Source organism: Budorcas taxicolor, chromosome 11 (genome assembly GCF_023091745.1).
Source record: "Budorcas taxicolor isolate Tak-1 chromosome 11, Takin1.1, whole genome shotgun sequence".
Taxonomy (NCBI): domain Eukaryota; kingdom Metazoa; phylum Chordata; class Mammalia; order Artiodactyla; family Bovidae; genus Budorcas; species Budorcas taxicolor.
Window position 1 is genome coordinate 73130801 of NC_068920.1, and position 21262 is coordinate 73152062.

At 41.0% G+C, this 21262-nt stretch overlaps 1 protein-coding gene across 2 annotated transcripts in view; it reads left to right on the plus strand.

Annotated features, from left to right (window-relative positions):
* The first annotated feature begins 1283 nt into the window (after positions 1-1283).
* The window catches only part of PAIP2B (poly(A) binding protein interacting protein 2B), a 47083-nt gene continuing 27104 nt past the window's right edge, over positions 1284-21262 (plus strand). The window contains exon 1 of one of the 2 annotated variants that reach the window (XM_052649753.1): positions 1284-1391. The gene's annotated coding sequence lies outside the window, so the exon portion shown is untranslated. Of the gene's footprint in view, positions 1452-21262 lie in introns of both variants that reach the window. The other variant, XM_052649752.1, reaches the window with a different exon arrangement.

The window sequence follows — 21262 nt, forward strand, 5'->3', positions numbered from 1 at the left end:
ATCTGTTGGTGGATATTTTGGTTGCTTCCATGTCCTGGCCAGTGCAAATAGTGCTGCAGTGAACATTCAGATGCATATATCTTTTTGAATTACTATTTTCGCCAGATATATACACCAGAGTGGGATTGCTGGTTCACCTGGTAGCTCTAGTTTTAGTATTTTAAGGAACTTCCATATTGTTATTTAGAGTGGCTGCACCAGTCTACATTCCCACCAACAGTGTAGGAGGGTTCCTTTTTCTTCACACCCTCTCCAGCATATTTGTTTGTAAACTTTTTGGTGATGGCCATTCTGACTGAGCTGTTTTATTATTTATTGTTACTTGTTTATTGTCAGTTTCCTCAGCTACAGAATAAGCACCGCGGATGCAGCTTCACTGTCTTGTCCATATCATACACTCAGAGCTTGGGTTGGAGCTTGGATCATTATCAATCACTTACTTAGCTTCTACTTTATGTTATGTATACAGTTAACATGAGAGGTAGGGAGGAACAAAGATGTATAAAAACTTCCATAAGGAAATCCCACTCCCTGAAAGGATAAACTTCAAAGTCTTGGCAAGTAAAGACTGGGCATCGTAAATCCAAGGGGGTAGTAAGGTTTTATTTATTTTTTAAATATTCAAGAAGCTAGATTTGTCTCTGGACATATGGAACAGTCCCTCTGCTTCCCTCCAGCCCCTCCATAAAGCCCAAGTTGCCAAATTTTTTCAACGGAGGGCTACATCAGGGTCCAGCCAGCCTTGCTCAAAGCACCTCCCTTGATAATTGACAGCTTGGGAAATTCCAGGGAAGCCCGCCTCCATGCCCCGTTCCCCACCACCCACCCCCACCTCCCCACGCTAGGCTGAGTGGCACAACCGGGTGGAAGTGGCTGCTGTTTTAGCCAATGGAAGGAAACGGGAGCAGGAGCCTGTGTAAACAAACCCAGAGATGCTGGGCTTTGGGCTCCTCCCCCACGTGGGGCCGGACGGATCCTTGGCCCAATGCCTTATCCGGGAAAAGCAGAGCGTCCATTCAACCTATCAGAGCTGGTGCCTCTCGCTAGGAGACGCTCCACCCGGAGGGAAAGAACGAAGGGAGCGAAAAGACAGACATTAATACCAATCAGAAGCTGAAATTTCTAAGGGAGTGGGCGGGCACTGCTTCACATTTAGGCCAATAACCAGCACATGTGCCCTTCTAGGTGACTGAGCGGCATCCTCTTTGGCCCAATAGAAAAATGGGGCGGTGCCCAGCAACCAATGGCTTGGGTTCGGGGGCGGGGTGAGAAGCCAGTGTGCAGTAAGAGGTAACCTGGCTAGTGGTAGAGGCGCTCCCCCGGTTCTGTGGCTCGCGCTTTGGTACTAGGGACCGAGACGGTTCTGGCGACGGCGACCTTTACGGCGACGGGTGAGATTCTCGAAAGAGTAGCGGAGGACGGTCCGGAGGAGGGGCTTCTAGTTAACGCAGGTGGGCTCGCGCGCCGGGCTGCCGGAGAGAGAACCCACGGGAAGCGCCAGTCTCCCGGCTCTGGGGGCCCCTGCGCCTCCCTTTGCGCTGCCATCGGGGCTGTGAGGGACGGCGCCCGCCTGCCCGAGCTCCTGTGGGGAGGGTAAGCCGGCAGGTCCCACGTCGCGGCTCTCGACGAGAAGGGGGGACCGCTGGGATCAGCCCCTGCCCCTCGGGGGCGCTGGGCGGTCTGTGGTCCCTTTCTCCCCGCACCCGCGCGCTATTCTAACCCCGCCCTCAACTCCCCTGCCCCCTGCCCCACCCCCCAGTCCCCTTCTAATACTCGGACTGAAGTCCCTGGCTTGCGTGTCCCTTCACTGCCCGAGTGCGTGCCACACTGCTAGGCAAACTGACCAGTGCTGCCTCCTGCGGTCCTTCTCCCGGAGATGGGAAGGTGGTGGAGTTGCGCATCTCGCCGCTCCCCCATTCGCCGGACCCCCAACCCCTCGCCTTATTTGCGTTTCTTAAACACGCTCTGCTTCCCGCGTTATTCTAGCCTTCATTGTTGATATCTCTAGTGAGTTAGGGACCTTGGCCTCTTCTCTTCATCCTTCTCTTCAGCGAGTCGGCCCTTTGCTCCCTCCCACCCCCTAAATTTCGTCCTCATCTCTCATAGAAGCTAACATTTGCCCCTACCAGGCAGCTGGAAGGTGAACCCCAGAGACGCGGAATATACAGTACGGGGAGCTTTTGAAGGTTGGGGAGTTTAATCAGTTTTGTTAATGGTAGCCGCTTCTTGCCTTCCTGAAAATGGCACTTGATCATTATATCCTTTTTGGAATCTGTCCCATTATAGTTGTTTGGTGATCATTTTTGAAAACACAAATGAGAAGGGTTTACTGGCAGCAAGAAAGTTTTAAATGTATTATTATTATTTAAATAGAATTGGGTTATACTTGAAACAGCTTAACTGGAGTGTTGGAGAATTTGCTGTGTAAGTAATGGCTTGACCACCCTAGTTTGTCATAAAATATAGGACATATTATGGCTGTATGGCACTGTGATTTGGATAATATAGCAAATAATGGCAATAAATATAGCAATAAATCTCTTTAAAAACAGCATTTTGTATTCACTTTCATAATGTATCAGTTTGGGTTTCATTAGTGGTGGTTCTAGCCATATGTTTCTAGATAAAGTACAAACTATGTTGTGCCTAAATAAAATATGCCAAGAATTTTTATGGGGAAAAAGTAACCTATCATATTCAGTTTTGATTGAGACTTTAGGGTTTTGAAAATATTAGTTTGGATGTTGGACACTGAGGATTTTGTTTGAGGGGATGGATGAAATTGAAGTATGGGGATGAGCCGGATGGGTCTTTTATCCTGTGTGCATGGGGGAAGGGAGGAAGAAAGAAAATACAGGTGTCCAAAGCCTTGTAGATTCAAACTGTGCTTCAAAAAAAACCGAAAAACAAACTGTGCTTCATTTCACGACTTTACATAAAATTGAAGTTATTTTTCCTAGTTCTTAGTGGGGAAATGTAAGCAGTGAGTTTAACATTGTGCCTGCTGTGTTTTAGCCAGAATTTTACAAGCCTTTGTGAAAAATTCTTGTTGTTTTCTTTATTTGTGACATATATCAATACTGCCTTGTATTTTACTATGGTAAAACTGTATCTTGTATATAGAGAAGTAAGTCTAATAGAATTAAAAGGAGTCTTTAATCTGAAGAGGCAGCATTGTCTAATGGACCATATGTTTGAGCCCTGTTAATATGGAAAATCACACTGAAAAGAGGAAAATCTTAAAACTGCTCTAATAAATGCCTAGATGTCTAGAACAACAGCAACAAAATTATGACAGAATTATTAGCAATCATCCAATAAAAGTCCTAGACAAATTACAAATCTATGAATTGGTTATCACATTATTGTGAGTTGGTATAAGGCGGCAGTTGAAAACCAGACTTCTTTTTGTACCATCTTTTCAGATGTATTTGTGCTTAGCAAATTACTCCTTTGCACATTTAGAGCCATAACTATGATTTCTTCAGAGACCTCGCCTTTAAGGAGCTCCTAGTTTGGGGGAAGAGAGACCTGGAAACTGAGAATTAAATGCGGAGGGAGAGGGTCCATAGCGGGAGACGTGTACAGGGCATAGGGAAGCACAGGGCACAATGTTCTGGCCTCATGTGCTGCTGCTGCAGACCTTCTGAAGTGCCTTTTCCCAAACTACCTGCTTATTTCACATACCTGGGCTTTTCTCTGTAGGTACTGTTCTCTCTTAAAAGACTTTTCCATACCTTCTGTGCCTGGTGAGGTCCTACTTGAAAATCTTACTGAAGCCTCACACTGCCTCCCCTCCATTCGAATAATTGTTAACTGTATTTTTTGTTACCTCGTTATAAATAATTACAGGTGATTCTCGCTATTCCTGAGAATATATAAAATCACACAGAGCACTAAATTAGTGAATACTGAACGATTGCTCCTAGGGAAAGTATCATATCTCACATAGATTTTAACCTTTTCCTAAATACAACTCATTCTGGTAGATTCTATTTCTTTATTTTACAGAAGAGAAAATGAGGTACAGAAGTGTTAAGTGACTTGCCTGAGGCCAACCCCTAACAGGTGCCGGAGTTCAGAAACCCTGCCCACCCCACCCCCTCTGCACTGCACTGCCCCCTACTGACCTGCGTCCTTTGTCATCCCCACAAAAGCTGAAACTAAAAAGCAGAGCACTGCCTAGTTTGACGTTATCTGGGAACATGCTCAGGAGTGACTCAAAATTTTTGCCACTCTGTGCATGTCCGTGAATGACTGCCAAAGCACCATCAGTGTTGATTTCGGGGTTACAAGTAAATTTTAGCAAGTAGGCAAATTCGCAAATACAGGACCCACAAATAATGGGGATCCAGTGTACTTGCAAATGAGCCCTGGAATCTATTTCAGGGTAACCCTCCTTGCAACTCACTGTAGAATGTGCCTTTAACTGCTTTGAGAATTCATTCTCTTATTCATTTATTCAACAAATATTTATTAAGTACTTACTGTAAGCCAAGCTCTGTTTTAGACTGTGGTGTCGTGCTGCCCTTTTAGATGCTCCATTAGAATAACAAAGACAGACGTCTGGAGCTCAGGAGAGAGGTCTAGTTTGGAATTAGAGATTAATTTGACCAAGATAAAGCCCTGGGCGGCCCCTCCCACTTCACATCCTCTTAACATACTGATTTCCAGTACATTTCTGTTCTACTCCATGCAAATACTCTTCCTTTTGAGCCTCTCTACTTGTCGTTAGTTGATTTTGAGGTGATTTCCAGTACATTTCTGTTCTACTCCATGCAAATACTCTTCCTTTTGAGCCTCTCTACTTGTCGTTAGTTGATTTTGAGGCTGTTTACTCATATAGCTGGTAGGATATTATAGAAGAATCAGATTGATCTGGTCTTTAATGTCTGCATTTGCCACCTGAGTGACCTTGGTCAAGCTGTTGAACTTTTAAAGCCTGTTTTCTGATTTCAGAAGTGGTGATCTGATGTGGTAGGCCCTTGTTGGTTGAGAGGAAGAGACACACACATATTACTTTTGATGATGAGGGTTTAATGTAAACTAGAGTGGAATATCATCTTAACCACCATATTGTCTGTTGGCCCTAGTGCTTTCAGAACCTTAGGATAGGTTTAGGATTTAAGCTCTGAAGACCTACTTTCTTTTGTTTTGTTCACTCAACATTTGTGTTTCCTAAGAGAGAGTATCTGATTGGATTGTTTTGTCACCTTTCAAAATTTTGAACCCAGCCATGTCCTAAGTGATCTTCCTCACGTTCAGCCTATAGATTGTCCTTAGTTAGAGTTCTGAATTTGGTCCAGGAGTTTATAGCCAAAGAAGTAGGATTGATTTCATGTATTATCTATGATGCAGACTGTAGCATATACAGAAAGAACCCCTTGGTGACAATTTCTTCAGAAAACAACTGAGTATAGAGTGGTCCTTAGAGTTTCATGGACTTCTGTCCTATTCAAATACTTGTCTACCATGATCATAGACAGTGTTTAATAGAGCACCTAACAAAGTAATTGTTACATATCAAATATTGCATAGATCTTCCTTTTGATGTTGCATTTGACATTATTATAGTGTGGTTATTTTTTTATATGGCTGTCTTCTTATGTGACTATTCTCCATGAGGGAGGGTTAACATCTTCATCCTCTATCTTTGGCACTTAGTTCTGTGCCTGAGGCATGGTAATAAATGCATAAATGTCTGACTTAAGGAATTCCTTAACTCTTCCGGAAAGGATGGAAGGATAGGAAAGCTTCCCAGAGAAAATATTGTTTAAGCTGGTTCTTAAAGAATGAGTAGGAAGGTTTTCTAGATGAATAAAACCTTGAGGCAGCATTCCAAATAGGAACTAGCAGTTGCAAAGGCACAGAGATATAAAAAGATAATGAAGTTTATTATATACTCCTAGCAGATTAAACAACAAACAAAAATCAAAATCAGTGGGCTTGGGCGGAAGGCATGTCACAACTGAATTAACTTATGATCATAGCTGCTTAGTAACAGATGTAAATTTTAGGGAGAAAGTATAATATCCTCAGGTTGTTGGCAGGGTATCAACAGTTTAGAAATACAAATACTGACTTTTGGGAACTTTTACACTGTAGTGAATTCATCATGAAGGTCATTATGTGTATGTACTCTTCAAGGTACTGAAAATGTAATCAGACTTACTCTCAAGAGGCTAACAAGCTAGCAAGGAGACAGATAAATGATTTAGTGTGTAAGTGAGGTAATAGAGATGGGAATAAAGTGCTGTCTGAACCAGGAGAAAGGAGCGTTTCATAATGTGAAAGGCTGGAGGGAGATTTCTTAAGTGAGGTGGCACTGGAGCTGTGCCTTGGTGGAGTGCACCAGACCAAAGCAGGGACTTTGTGAAGACACTTAGTGGTAGGAAAGATTTAAAAATTATCCCTTTTTGCTATATCTGTTTTAGGCATTCAGTTAATAGTTCCATTTGTTCAGGCAGTGTCTGTGAGCATAAGATGTGAATAGTTATGCCATAGTAGAATTTTGTGTCAAAATAAACTGGGTTAAAGTTTTCTGAAATGCAGGGCATCTTTAAAGTCTTTATTATATTAACATCCTTAACGGCTCTCCAAAAGGGCTACATTGTATTCAACCCACTCCCACAGCATACCTAAACATCTTTTGGAACAGAATTATATGAGACAGAATTTGAGGAATGATGAATTAAAATGTATTTTTACCAAACCGAGATTTATCGGTAGTCTCCATGTCCACTGTAAAATAATGTATAATTCTGTAATCTCATAGATAAGAAGGAGAGGAAGGAGAGACATTTGGAGAGAAAGAATACATTCTAGCCAAGTTATTATCATCTTGGTCAATATGTCCCAAACTTAAAAAATAATTATTATATGATCACCTCCTCCCTTGAAAAGTATGGCTTGTTCATATTTTGAAATTCGATAAGGTGATCAGACACACCCTGGGAAGGTACAGAACCAGAGCAGGAGTCAGTGGTGGGGGCAGAGGCAGAAGCCGTCTTGGAATGATACTCTTCCACCTTGAGAGAATGCTGCTTTTATTTTGCATTCCTTTTAGGCCATATTAGACATACATTTTGCCAGTAGGGCATTTCAAGAGCATACTGAAAGTCCACACCCTTTTCTGATTCTGGAATTTCAGGGGTTGATTGCCAGTGTTTTCTTTTCAATAAGATTTGATTATATGAGAATGAATTAATGACCTTGCTGCATAATTTTAATTCATCTGTCAAATTCTGATTATGATTAACTCCCAAGGTATTGTTAAAACTAAGGAAGCAATGATCATGATTTTGATAAGAATTTGAAGTCAGAAGCTCTATGTTTGAGGTTTGTCTCTGCCAACTTTCTATCTGAATGACCTTGGGAAACAACTGCCTCACCATCTGTAGCCTCTTTTTACATTTTTTTTTTCCTTTCCCATTTTGACAAAGTGAAGACACATAGGGGTAATATAAGAATTAAATGTTGAAGTGTGAAAAAAAGAATTAAATGATGCATGTAAACACTTTCTGAACTCTGAAGTGGTATACAAATAAAAGACAGACTGAAGAAATGCATCCAGTTTAATTTTCATGAACATTTTTAGTTTTTAATTTTATATTATAAAAATAGTACTTATTCTCTACAGTAAAATTGAAAAGTATTGATAGGTAAAAGCAGGGAAAAGCTACAAAGCACTTCATAAATGTACCATCCTGAGACAATGGTTAACATTTTGATGGATGTATACTTTCTATGCATATTGGTGCGTGCATATGCATTATTTAATAGTAACAGGTTTATCTTGGGTGTTCTGTTGGGGTCACTTTATTTTTTTAGGTCCCCTAAGAGTACATTTGCTTGGTTCAAGGAATTGTTCAAGTCTTTTGCTACATATTGCTATGTATAATGAGAACAGGAGCTGACTTCTCAGCCTGTGTCACCTTGCAGTAATCTAATATCCTGCACCACTTCAGAAGCATCATGAAAGACACATTCAGAAATGAACTTAGTGTATTTACATAGTTATGCTTGGTATTGTTTGTAGTAGCATGAAAAGAATAACTCCAGTGTATCAACAGGAGCTAGTTAAGTAAACCTTGATACATCCAAAATCATGGAATATTGCATAGCTGTAAAAAGAATGAAGAAGAGAAAAACATGGGTAGAATAAGAATATACATTGCTTATAATTTGCAAAATGAAATTCTGAAATGATATATAAGAAACCAATGAAAGAAATAGAAGTAGGAGTCAGATTTCACTATATATGCCTTTATATATGCATGCATGCTGAGCTGCTTCAGTTCTGTCTCTTTGCGACCCTGTGGACTATAGCCCACCAGGCTCCTCTGTCAGTGGGATTCTCCAGGCAAGAATACTGCAGTGGGTTGGCATGCCCTCTTCCAGGGGACCTTCCTGACCTAGGGATCAAACCCATGTCTCTTATGTCTCCTTCATTGGCAGGCAGGTTCTGTATCACTACCACCTGGGAAGCCCATATATGTATATTATAAAATTTTGTTGAATCATATGTTTGTATTACCTTTTCCAAAAAATGAGTGAAGAAATGAATGAATGAATGAAATGGAGTGAAGAGAAAGAGAGGAGAAAAAGGAATCTGAGATGCTGCCCATCTCTTTAGTATCAGGTGAATACATAGTATTAGTGTGTGGAAAAGATTAGAAGAGGGGCCCCAGGAAGGATTTGGCAGCTTTATTTTTCTTGTTTACTCAGTTTTGTATATTTAAAAAAATACTGAAACTGCCAAATGGCAGTCCTCATTGCTTCAATAGCTGCTTTTTTTTCATATTCACTTGTATTTTTTCATATGCATATGTATTATTTTTAATTGTATTTACATTTCTAACATGTTTAAACTTTTCTGATTTTTTTTTTCTGTGTCACTCTAGGAGGACCTATTAAAAAGGAAGATAGGGCAGTTTTGTATAGTGCACATTCCCAAAGTGGTCTGAGCTACCTCAAGAGGCAGGAAATTCAAGCCCTCTAGTTTATACGCCACATACATACATTAGAAAAAATAAGAAGAAGAAAATAACATTTGCCCTTGATTATAAAATAATCACTTTTAAATAATAATTCAGAATGCAAAATAAAAAGAAAAACATCTTAATTTTGCCACCAAAAATATTATATTTTTTGCTTTTTAGATCTTTTTATGCATATAAACCTTTCCAAAAATAGAATTATAATATCTGTTTTTCTTCAATGGTTGAAATGCTCAGGTAGAGGTTTGTGTTTTTTTCTATTTCTTAATTTTAGACCACCCTTGCATTTCTGGGCTAAACCCTATTTGATCATAACTTTTTTGTTTTGCTTTATTTTTAAATAATTTGCTTGATTTTATTTGATCCTGTTTTATTTGAAATTATATGTTTGTAGCATGGAAAATGTCTTAAAAATATTGTCTCTAAAAGTATATTTAAGACATTCTTAACTTATGGAACACAAATGGCATTAAATTTTCCAAATAACATGAATAAGGCCGAGTTCATCAAAAGGTATGTGAATATTTTAGGGCTCCAACTTCATAACACATTTAAAATAATTTTCAGTGAAGTCTGCAAGTTTGAAAATTAACATGTTTCTCACATACTGACTCACTGTTCCCTGGTTGTTCAATCCAGAGCCCAGGACATTTGTTAGTTAAAATATTTCTGGCATGCTTATGGAGTTAGTTTTTTTTATTTTATTTTAATGGAGTACAGCTGCTTTGCAATGTTGTTTTAGTTTCTCCTGTACAACAAAGGGAATCAGCTATACATATACATATATCCCCTCTTATTTGGGTTTCCTTCCCATTTAGGTCACCACAAAGCATTGAGTAGAGTTGCCTGTGCTATACAGTAGGTTTTCATTAGCTATCTATTTTATACATGTGTGTGCATGCTAAGTTGCTTCAGCCGAGTCTGACTCTTTGTGATCCTACGGACTCTAGCCCGCCAGGCTCCTGTGTCCCTGGGATCCTCCAGGCTTGCAGTGGGCTGCCATGCCCTCCTCCAGGGGATCTTCCCAATTCAGGGATCAAACCTGCATCTCTTGAGTCTCCTGCATTGGCAGGCGAGTTCTGTACCAATAGCGCCACCTGGGAAGTGCACTTTATACATAATAGTGTATATATGTCAGTCCCAGTCTATCATTTTATCCCACTCTCCTTCCGTCCTTGGTATCCATAAGTGAAAGTCGCTTAGTCATGTCCGACTCTTTGCGACCCCATGGACTATAGTGCCCATGGAATTCTCCAGCCCAGAATACTGGAGTGGGAAGCCATTCCCTTCTCCAGGGGATCTTCCCGACCCAGGAATCAAACTGGGGTCTCCTGCATTGCAGGCGGATTCTTTACCAGCTGAGCTACTAGGGAAGCCCTTGCTTGGTATCCTTAGGTTTGTTCTTATAGCATGGAAATTGGTTTGTGATTTTCCTTTGTGTTATTTCTGTTCTGTTTAATGAGTTGAGCTACCTGTATACTGTGGGCTTCCCAGATGGCTCTAGTGGTAAAGAACCTGCCTGCCAGTGCAGGAAGCATAAGAGACACAGCTTCCATCCCTGGATCGGGACGATCCCTGAGAAGGAAATGGAAGCATTCTCCAGTATTCTTGCCTGGAGAATCCCATGGATAGAGGAACCTGGCAGGCTACGGTCGATAGGGTCACACAAAGTCAGACATGACTGCAGCAACTTAGCATGCACGAACCTGTATACTAATCATTAGAAGGTTCTCTTCATTTATTTGTGTTCTGAAACAGTTCATGGGGATTACCTGCTTTTTGAAAGTATACTTTATAGACTGTAGACTGGTCTTGCCCACCCTTTAGAATGCATTAAAATCAGGGAAAGTGAGGTTTTAATAGGGCTTCCCAAGTGGCGCTGGTGGTAAAGAACACACCTGCTAATGCAGGAGACATAAGAGACCCAGGTTCGATCTCTGGATCAGAAAGATCCCCTGGAGGAGGGCAACCCACTGCAGTATTCTTGCCTGGAGAATCCCATGGACAGAGGAATCTGGCAGGCTACAGTCCACAGGGTCTGGACATGACTGAAGCAGCTTAGCATGCATGTATGAGATTTTAGTATAGTGTTAACAGGAGCAGAAAAGAGTGTAATTATTTGAGAGCTTGCTTTTGATAGTGGTGTTCTCAATGTCCATTACCTAGGCTTGTGCTGAGGTTGCACTCACCATCTGAGAGTTTACCAGATGTAACTGTCTACATATACTAAATTTGCGTACCAGGGCTTTTCAGTCCCCATTGAAAGCAAGGAAGTTGTGCAGTAACATTCTACCTAGCTAGAAGCTTTTGAAGAATGGAGTATTCTGGTTTAATTCTATTAACTTGGAAAGTATAAAGGTGAAAGAAATCCTAAATGTGAACTCCCTGTTGAATGCAATGGAGTTCTAAAATAGCAAATAATTCCACTTTTCTTCTTTAGTAAGTTTGACATCTTCAGACCCTAGTTGATGTTTTATTGCAGAATCACTAAAGTATATGAGGCACATATTCTGAAGATCTTTTTTTAGAACTTGGATGTAAGAGGATGTAAATGATATTGGATGAAATCAGGCTAGATGAGAACTGATGCCTGTTAAGTATCTATTTCAAACTAAATCTCTGATTACGGCTTGTTTTGTTATCTAACTTGTTAAAATAAAACACAGTGGATTGAGGGTGGGAGTTGTGAGGAATGTCTTAATTGGATGTCTTTATTCCATGTCAAGATAGAGTATACACTACCCCTGGCTTTGGACATATAGAAGGAAACCCATTTTTCTACTTGCTGTAAACCAGTGGTGGTTCATAGGCATGTTGCTGGGCCCCACCCAGAGTTTCTGATTCCACAGGTCTAGGCTGAGGCCTCAGAGAAGGCAATGGCAACCCACTCCAGTACTCTTGCCTGGAGGATCCAGTGGGCGGAGGAGCCTGGTAGGCTGCAGTCTGTGGAGTCGCAAAGAGTCTGACACATCTGAGCGACTTCACTTTGACTTTTCACTTTCATGCATTGGAGAAGGAAATGGCAACCCACTCCAGTGTTCTTGCCTGGAGAATCCCAGGGACGGGGGAGCCTGGTGGGCTGCCGTCAATGGGGTCGCAGAGAGTTGGACACGACTGAAGCGACTTAGCAGCAGCAGCAGCAGGCTGGGGCCTGGTAATTTGCATTTCTAACAAGTTCCCAGGTGATACTGATGCTGCTGGGCCAGGGACTAGATTTTGAGAACCATTGCTGTATACTAACTGTAAATTCTAGAAATCTGGTTCTAGAAGAAAGCTGAATTTAGTCTGGGAGTGTAACAAGTGAGGAGGTTAGGGAGCAAATCATGAAAGACTCAACTGCTGCTGCTCAGCACAGTGTCTGAGTTCAGGAAATGAGCAGTATATAGGAATATGACACAATTCTTCTTTCATGATTGGAAATCCTAGCCAAATATCAAGTGAGAAATTTTATTTCATTTGCAAAGCTTAGAGACCAAGGGACTGGTCAAATAGGATTAAGTGATTAATCCCGTAAGAATGGGGGTTATTTTTATGTCTCTTCTATATTCCCCACTTAACATTTAGCCTTGCTTTAGAAGGGCTGATGTTTGTTTTAACTGGGAAAGTGCTTTGAGTGCTTATTAAAATGAAAGTTTTGTGTGTTTTTAAAGGATATTAGCTATATTTATTCTTAAAAAATTTTAAACAGTCATTTAAGAGAATAAGAAAACCTATTTTTGAAAAAGAAAACTCACTGGAACTATTTCATATGTTAGAGAATATCATCTGCTTCCTAAATTATTAGGCATCTTATGGATTTTTTTAAAAAGTGGTTCGGCATTACATTGTTTGAGGTAATACTAGTAATTCTCATAATCCTTCTGAAGATAAAAAATGAAGGCCAAAATCATAGACCTGGCATAGAAGCTGGGTGCAGGAGACAGCTATGAAGGAATAGACAGACATATGCACACATCTACACACACACACATACATATATAAAATATAATATATATTTTTAAAATTACGGTTATTATTTTAGCTAAAGACAAAGATACTTGTTCTGAATTTAGGCATCAACTCTGGAAGCCACACCTTTTCCTGAAGGAGTTTTGCTTCAACAGGTTTTCCTCACTTGTCTGCTACCTCGTTTCTGTTGTTCCACTGCTGACACCCTTAGCTGTCAAGTTGACCAGCTGGTCCCTCACTGACTGCTGGAGGAATAACTGGTATTACAGACAGTGGGCGGGACAGACTCCCTACTCAGAAACGTTCTTGTTTTCCTCCCAGCCCCACAGAGGAGAATGAGGAGGAGGAAAAGGAGAGTAGAACTAGATACTACCGGTCAGGCCAGTACTTCTGAAGCTTCTCGCACGTCGGAAACAACCCACTGGCTTTCTACTGTGCAGTATATTTGTGGGCCCCACCCAGAGACCTTCTGAATCTCGAGCTGATAGAATGCAGCCTGGGGGCTGCATTTTTAACAACTTCGGAAGAAATCTTGTGTAGCCAGATGGACTCTATGTCTCAGGCTGTATCAGTGCTGGTCCTAGGTGAATTTTCACTAGCAGTGCTAAATTAAAGGGCTTCCCAGTTGGCGCTAGTGGTAAAGAACCCACCTCCCAATGCAGGGGACAGAGAGATGCGGGTTCTATCCTTGAGTTGGGAAGATCCCCTGGAGGAGGGCATGGCAACCCACTAGACTATGCTTGCCTGGAGAATCCCATGGACAGAGGAGCCTGGCGGGCTACAGGCCATGGGGTCGCAAAGAGATATAGACACACCTGATGCGACTTTTTGGGGGGGGGGGTGTTAGTTCTAAAAGGTCTTGTAGGTCTTCATAAAACCGTTCAACTTCAGCTTCTTCAGCGTTAGTGGTTGGGGCATAGACTTGGATAACTGTGATATTGAATGGTTTGACTGGGAGACGAACAGAGATCATCCTGTCATTTTTGAGATTGCATCCAAGTACTGCATTTCAGACTCTTTTGTTGACCATGATGGCTACTCCATTTCTTCTGAGGGATTCCTGCCCACAGTAGTAGATATTCGCCCATTCCAGTCCATTTTAGTTTGCTCATTCCTAGAATGTCAACGTTCACCCTTGCCATCTCTTGTTTGACCACTTCCAATTTGCCTTGATTCATGGACCTGACATTCCAGGTTCCTATGCAATATTGCTCTTTACAGCATCGGATCTTGCTTCTATCACCAGTCCCATCCACAGCTGGGTATTGTTTTTGCTTTGGCTCCATCCCTTCATTCTTTCTGGAGTTATTTCTCCACTGATCTCCAGTAGCATATTGGGCACCTAATGCCCTGGAGAGTTCCTCTTTTGGTATCCTATCATTTTGCCTTTTCATACTGTTCATGGGGTTCTCAAGGCAAGAATACTGAAGTGGCTTGCCATTCCCTTCTCCAGTGGACCACATTCCATAAGACCTCTCCACCATGACCCGCCTGTCTTGGGTTGCCCTGCAGGCATGGCTTGGTTTCATTGAGTTAGACAAGGCTGTGGTCCTAGCGTGATTAGATTGACTAGTTTTCTGTGAGTATGGTTTCAGTATGTCTGCCCTCTGATGCCCTCTTGCAACACCTACCATCTTACTTGGGTTTCTCTTACCTTGGGCGTGGGGTATCTCTTCACGGCTGCTCCAGCAAGGCACAGCCGCTGCTCCTTACCTTGGACGAGGGATATCTCCTTACCGCTGCTGTTCCTGACCTTCAACATGGGATAGCTCCTCTAGGCCATCCTGTGCTGCCTGAAGTTAAACGGTTTTATGAAGACCTACAAGACCTTTTAGAACTAACACCCAAAAAAGATGTCCTTTTCATTATAGGAGACTGGAATGCAAAAGTAGGAAGTCAAGAAACACCTGGAGTAACAGGCAAATTTGGCCTTGGAATGAGGAATGAAGCAGGACAAAGACTAATAGAGTTTTGCCAAGAAAATGCACTGGTCATAGCAAACACCCTCTTCCAACAACACAAGAGAAGACTCTACACATGGACATCACCAGCTGGTCAACACTGAAATCAGATTGATTATATTCTTTGCAGCCAAAGATGGAGAAGCTCTATACAGTCAACAAAAACAAGACCAGGAGCTGACTGTGGCTCAGATCATGAACTTATTACCAAATTCAGACTCAAATTGAAGAAAGTAGGGAAAACTGCTAGACCATTCAGGTATGACCTAAATCAAATGCCTTATGATTATACAGTGGAAGTGAGAAATAGATTTAAGGGCCTAGATCTGACAGATAGAGTGCCTGATGAACTATGGAATGAGGTTCGTGACATTGTACAGGAGACAGGGATCAAGACCATCCCCATGGAAAAGAAATGCAAAAAAGCAAGATGGCTGTCTGAGGAGGCCTTGCAAATAGCTGTGAAAAGAAGAGAGGCGAAAAGCAAAGGAGAAAAGGAAAGATATAAGCATCTGAATGCAGAGTTCCAGAGAATAGCAAGAAGAGATAAGAAAGCCTTCTTCAGCGATCAGTGCAAAGAAGTAGAGGAAAAGAACAGAATGGGAAGGGCTATAGATCTCTTCAAGAAAATTAGAGATACCAAGGGAACATTTCATGCAAAGATAGGCTCGATAAAGGACAGAAATGGTATGGACCTAACAGAAGCAGAAGATATTAAGAAGAGGTGGCAAGAATACACAGAAGAACTGTACAAAAAAGATCTTCACAACCCAGATAATCATGATGATGTGATCACTAATCTAGAGCCAGATATATTGAAATGTGAAGTCAAGTGGGCCTTAGAGAGCATCACTATGAACAAAGCTAGTGGAGGTCATGGAATTCCAGTTGAGCTGTTTCAAATCCTGAAAGATGATGCTGTGAAAGTGCTGCACTCAATGTGCCAGCAAATTTGGAAAACTCAACAGTGGCCACAGGACTGGAAAAGGTCAGTTTTCATTCCAATTCCAAAGAAAGGCAATGCCAAAGAATGCTCAAACTACCGCACAATTGCACTCATCTCACATGCTAGTAAAGTAATGCTCAAAATTCTCCAAGCCAGGCTTCAGCAATACGTGAACTGTGAACTCCCTGATGTTCAAGCTGGTTTTAAAAAGGCAGAGGAACCAGAGATCAAATTGCCAACATCTGCTGGATCATGGAAAAAGCAAGAGAGTTCCAGAAAAACATCTATTTCTGTTTTATTGACTATGCCAAAGCCTTTGACTGTGTGAATCACAATAAACTGTGGAAAACTCTGAAAGAGATGGGAATACCAGACCACCTGACCTGCCTCTTGAGAAATCTGTATGCAGGTCAGGAAGCAACAGTTAGAACTGGACGTGGAACAACAGACTGGTTCCAAATAGGAAAAGGAGTACATCAAGGCTGTATATTGTCACCCTGCTTATTTAACTTCTATGCAGAGTACATCATGAGAAACGCTGGACTGGAAGAAACACAAGCTGTAATCAAGATTGCCGGGAGAAATATCAATAACCTCATATATGCAGATGACACCACCCTTATGGAAGAAAGTGAAGAGGAGCTAAAAAGCCTCTAGATGAAAGTGAAAGAGGAGAGCAAAAAAGTTGGCTTAAAGCTCAACATTCAGAAAACGAAGATCATGGCATCCGGTCCCATCTCTTCATGGGAAATAGATGGGGAAACAGTGGAAACAGTGTCAGACTTTATTTTTTTGGGCTCCAAAATCACTGCAGATGGTGACTGCAGCCATGAAATTAAAAGACGCTTACTCCTTGGACGAAAAGTTATGACCAGCCTAGATAGTATATTCAAAAGCAGAGATATTACTTTGCCGACTAAGATCCGTCTAGTCAAGGCTATGGTTTTTCCTGTGGTCATGTATGGATGTGAAAGTTGGAGTGTGAAGAAGGCTGAGCGCTGAAGAATTGATGCTTTTGAACTATGGTGTTGGAGAAGACTCTTGAGAGTCCCTTGGACTGCAAGGAGATCCAATCAGTCCATTCTGAAGGAGATCAACCCTGGGATTTCTTTGGAAGGAATGATGCTAAAGCTGAAACTCCAGTACTTTGGCCACCTCATGCGAAGAGTTGCTCATTGGAAAAGACTTTGATGCTGGGAGGGATTGGGGGCAGGAGGAGAAGGGGACAACCGAGGATGAAATGGCTGGATGGCATCACGGACTCGATGGACGTGAGTCTGAGTGAACTCCAGGAGTTGGTGATGGACAGGGAGGCCTGGCGTGCTGCGATTCATGGGGTTGCAAAGAGTCAGACACGACTGAGTGACTGAACTGAACTGAACTGATGCAACTTAACAGTTGGGCAGGTGGTAAAATAAAGTTAGGACCACATAGTGTTTTTTATAAAATTACATTTATTCAATACAAAGAATTATGAGTTTTTGCCTTAAATTAAGTCCTTTTTCTATTTTGTGGTGTTTAAAATATCCTTTTATAAAATTATGTTGATAAGGATGTTTTCTGGTCTTCCCTCATAGTTCAGTTGATAAAGAATCTGCCTGCAATGCAAGAGACCCTGGGTCAGGAAGATCCGCTGGAGAAGTGATAGGCTACCCACTCCAGTATTCTTAGGCTTCCTTGGTGGCTCAGCTGGTAAAGAATCCACCTGCAATGTGGGAGACCTAGGTTTGATCCCTGGGTTGCGAAGATTCCCCTGGAGAAGGGAAAAGCCACCCACTCCAATATTCTGGCCTGGAGAATTATACAGTCCATGGAGTCACAAAGAGTCGCACGCAACTAAGAGACTTTCACTTTCACTTCTCACTTTTCAAGGATGTTTTCTATCACCCTTATTTAGATAAAACAAATTATAATCTTATGTTGTCCTCGAAATACTTGTAAAAATTGATTGGTCTGTGAAATCCTAAAGATTGAGTATCTCTTATCTACTCATTCTTTTTAAGTCACTTTTTAAATACTTTGAAATACAGGTTCTTAGAGGGTCCTAAATCTTTGGCTAGATAAATTTTGGAATTCAAAATTTTTCAGATTTTAGAGATGCTTTTCTGTATGTTATCTAATGCCTCGGGGGTCTGGCGTAGAACCCGTAGTCACATGCATTAATATTTCTGAGGAAAGCAAGAGTATTCACTCTCAGTAAGATAAATGAAGGCTATATATAGCTTCACATCAGTTCAGGCCAAGTTCTACTGTCAACTGAGTTTTGACATGAAAGCATATGGACATTTTTTAGCTTTTAGAGCTTTCTGGATTTTGGAGTTAGGCATAGGAATAGATGGACGTATTTGGGGTCTGCTTTCTCAACCTCAAAGTGCCGGCAAGCTTCAAATTAAATGGAGCTGAGTGTGTTTATGGTAGGGAATAATTTATTCTGATTTAACACACTAGTGTATGATGTGACCTCATTTGTATTTTCCTTCCAAAGACTAGTCCTTTTGTTGAGGGGCATTTTTCTTCAGCCTGGTTCCCCGAACTCCCATTTGCAATCTTTGTGAAAAATCAGTTTTACATATGAGCCATCTGGAACTAAAGTGAGAAGTGTGAGAGTGTAGGGTAGTGGCTAAGAGTGTGGGCTTTGGGCACAGAAAGACTTAAGTTTAAGCCCCAATTCTGGCACTCACTAGATGGCACCTTACTTTAAAACAAATCTCTGAATGTTGGAGATTTCATCTGAAAAACCAGACCGTCTATCTCAACAGGATTGCTGTGGAGATTAAGAAAGAATGTTAGTGAAGTACTTAGAAGAGCTTTTGTTTTATTCTCATCTTTTCCTGCTGGTATTTGGGTAGATTATGTGCTTCCCTCCATGTAACTGGATTTTCGTGTGGTTCCCTCTCTCTCCCTTAGAGGTTCTGGGTTGCTACACTTTCCCCATTCATGACCCACTTCTGTTCCATTCTTGTGTCTTAGACATCAAATCCTGCCTCATCAATGATTTCCACACCAAAAAATCCACAAACTCCTAAGCTTTATATGGAGCTAGTAGTTTTACCAAAAATGGAACGTCTTAAGATAGAGTCCATATTATGCAGTATGAGGCTGTTCACTATCTGAAATGTACCACTCATTTTTTTTCATCTTTACCTTACTCCAGCATTGTGTTCCCACTACCCAGGGAAATCTTTCACTTTCTCCCATGAAGCAACTCTCTTACTCTGGTCTCTCAAGGCTCACCTTCTACAGCAAATTAATTTTAAAGGAGTTTCTCCCACCCTAAATGGTACCTTTCCTAAAAAGATTTCTAGTGAGTACAGTTTCCTTAACCTGATTACACGTGCATTTCAACTGCTTAGCTCCTTTTTCCTTGCTGCGATGTGGAAAACAATTCTTTTTTTCTAGAAGTATATCAAATAAAATGAGTATGTGGTCCTTTTTGGTAATATTTGTTGAGATTCATGTTATAGATTTCTTCCAGTTTAGATAATTCTCTCTGGTAAGACTCTGCAGCTAGTGAAGAGAATGTTATAGCCACCTGGTGTTATTAAATGCTAAAATAGTAAACAAGAACGTGTAAAATATTTTCAAAGAATAGAATTAGGAGTTTTTTTTTCCCCCTCAAGAGTAAGTTAACCTGTAAAAACAGATTCCTGAGTGATACTGTCACTCACTGGCTGTGGGGAATAATTGTTAATACTCAGTGAAGAATGCTTAGCCTATGTCAAGGCCCCTGAAAGCATGGGGCTTCCCTTCCTAAGATGTGAAATTTAGAATATAGCATTCTAGAAATGGTAGTTTGTCAACAGATTGTTTATTAAAGACTTGGTGGACACATAAAAGCATGCTAGAAAATGTAAAGGGGCTTCCCTGGTGGCTAAAGAGGGTAAAGAATCTGCTTGCCGTGCAGGAGACGCAGGTTCGATCCCTGGGTCAGGAAGATCCCAGGGAGAACAGCATAGCTACCCACTCCAGTATTCTTGCCTGGAGAATCCCAGGGACAGAGGGGCCTGGCAGGCTACAGTCCACGGGGTTGCAAGGAGTCAGACACAACTGAGTGACTAACACACATACAGAAAGTGTAAAAAGACTTGATTTTTGCCCTCAGGAAACTTCTAAGATTATAAAATAGACCATTCCCAAAATAAATAGAGAGTAATTATCACTGGAGTATATGTATAATCAGTTGTAAAATAGGGATGGAGGTGGAGGAGACCTTAGGCAGAGATTGTATTTAGGCTTCTATAGTGGCATTTCTAATATTATTATACATGTATACATTTTAAAAGCAAGTTAAACTGCCATCATATCAGTCTAAGACATTTAGAAGCCTTTGTTATTCAGAAAAGTTACACATTTCATATGTAATAATTTACCTATAGGAATATTTTGGTTAATGTTATCTGTTAAAGATTTCAGTTTGCAATATCTTCCCTGGTAGTAGCATTTAATACCTTGCATTTAGTAGCACTTAGTATTTAGTAGCATTTAATACTGTATGTGGAGATGTCAAAGTCCTCAACCACTGCTTGATGTTATTCTGGGAGGACAGACAATTGAGGGACTTCACCTGGGGAAGCAGAACGTGCTGTTGACTGTAATCAAGTGTTGATTCTGCCTTTGGAAGTGGCTTTAAATGCTGTATAGAGAATATTTGATGTCTGTTCTGTACATTTCCCAGTAGAATAATTGTCATATCACAGAACATCCTAGGCATTGTTTATAAAGGTTTGTGAGTTGTTAGTTAGATTTAAAATGTAATAATCAGATAAGTAAATAAGGCAATTAATTAATTAGTGAAATACTTGGTAGTTAAGACTTCTCAGATCAAAGAACTTATTATACTTGGCCATTAATTTGTTTTTTGGCTTCTCCTTGCAGCATGCAGGATCATAGTTCCCCAAACAGGTATTAAACCTGTATCCCCTACAGTGGAAGTGTGGAGTTGTAACCATGAATTTTTTTTTAATTAAAAATTTTTTTTGCAAAGAGCATTCACAAGGTTGATGTTTTGTCAAACACCAATTTGAGAACTGCTGACATGTAAGAATTAGGGAAATTGAGATTTGTTCTATTCCACATAGTGTTTGCCACTGTCTTAGAGGAATTGTTCTTAGTCTTTAGTCTTTCTGTATATCAGACTCACCTATAGCAGTTAATAGGCAAAAATACAGTGCTGGGGGACTTCCCTGGTGGGCCAGTGGTTAAGAAGCTACCTTTCAATGCAGGGGACACAGGTTTGATCCCTGGTGAGGGAGCTAAGATCCCACATGCCACAGCTAAGATTCAATGCAGCCAAAAATAAAGAAATGAATATTTACCAAGAAAAAAATACATATATGTATATATACAAATGTCGGGCCTTCGCTCAGGCCCAACAAATTATATTGCTTAGCAAGCATATTAACATTCTC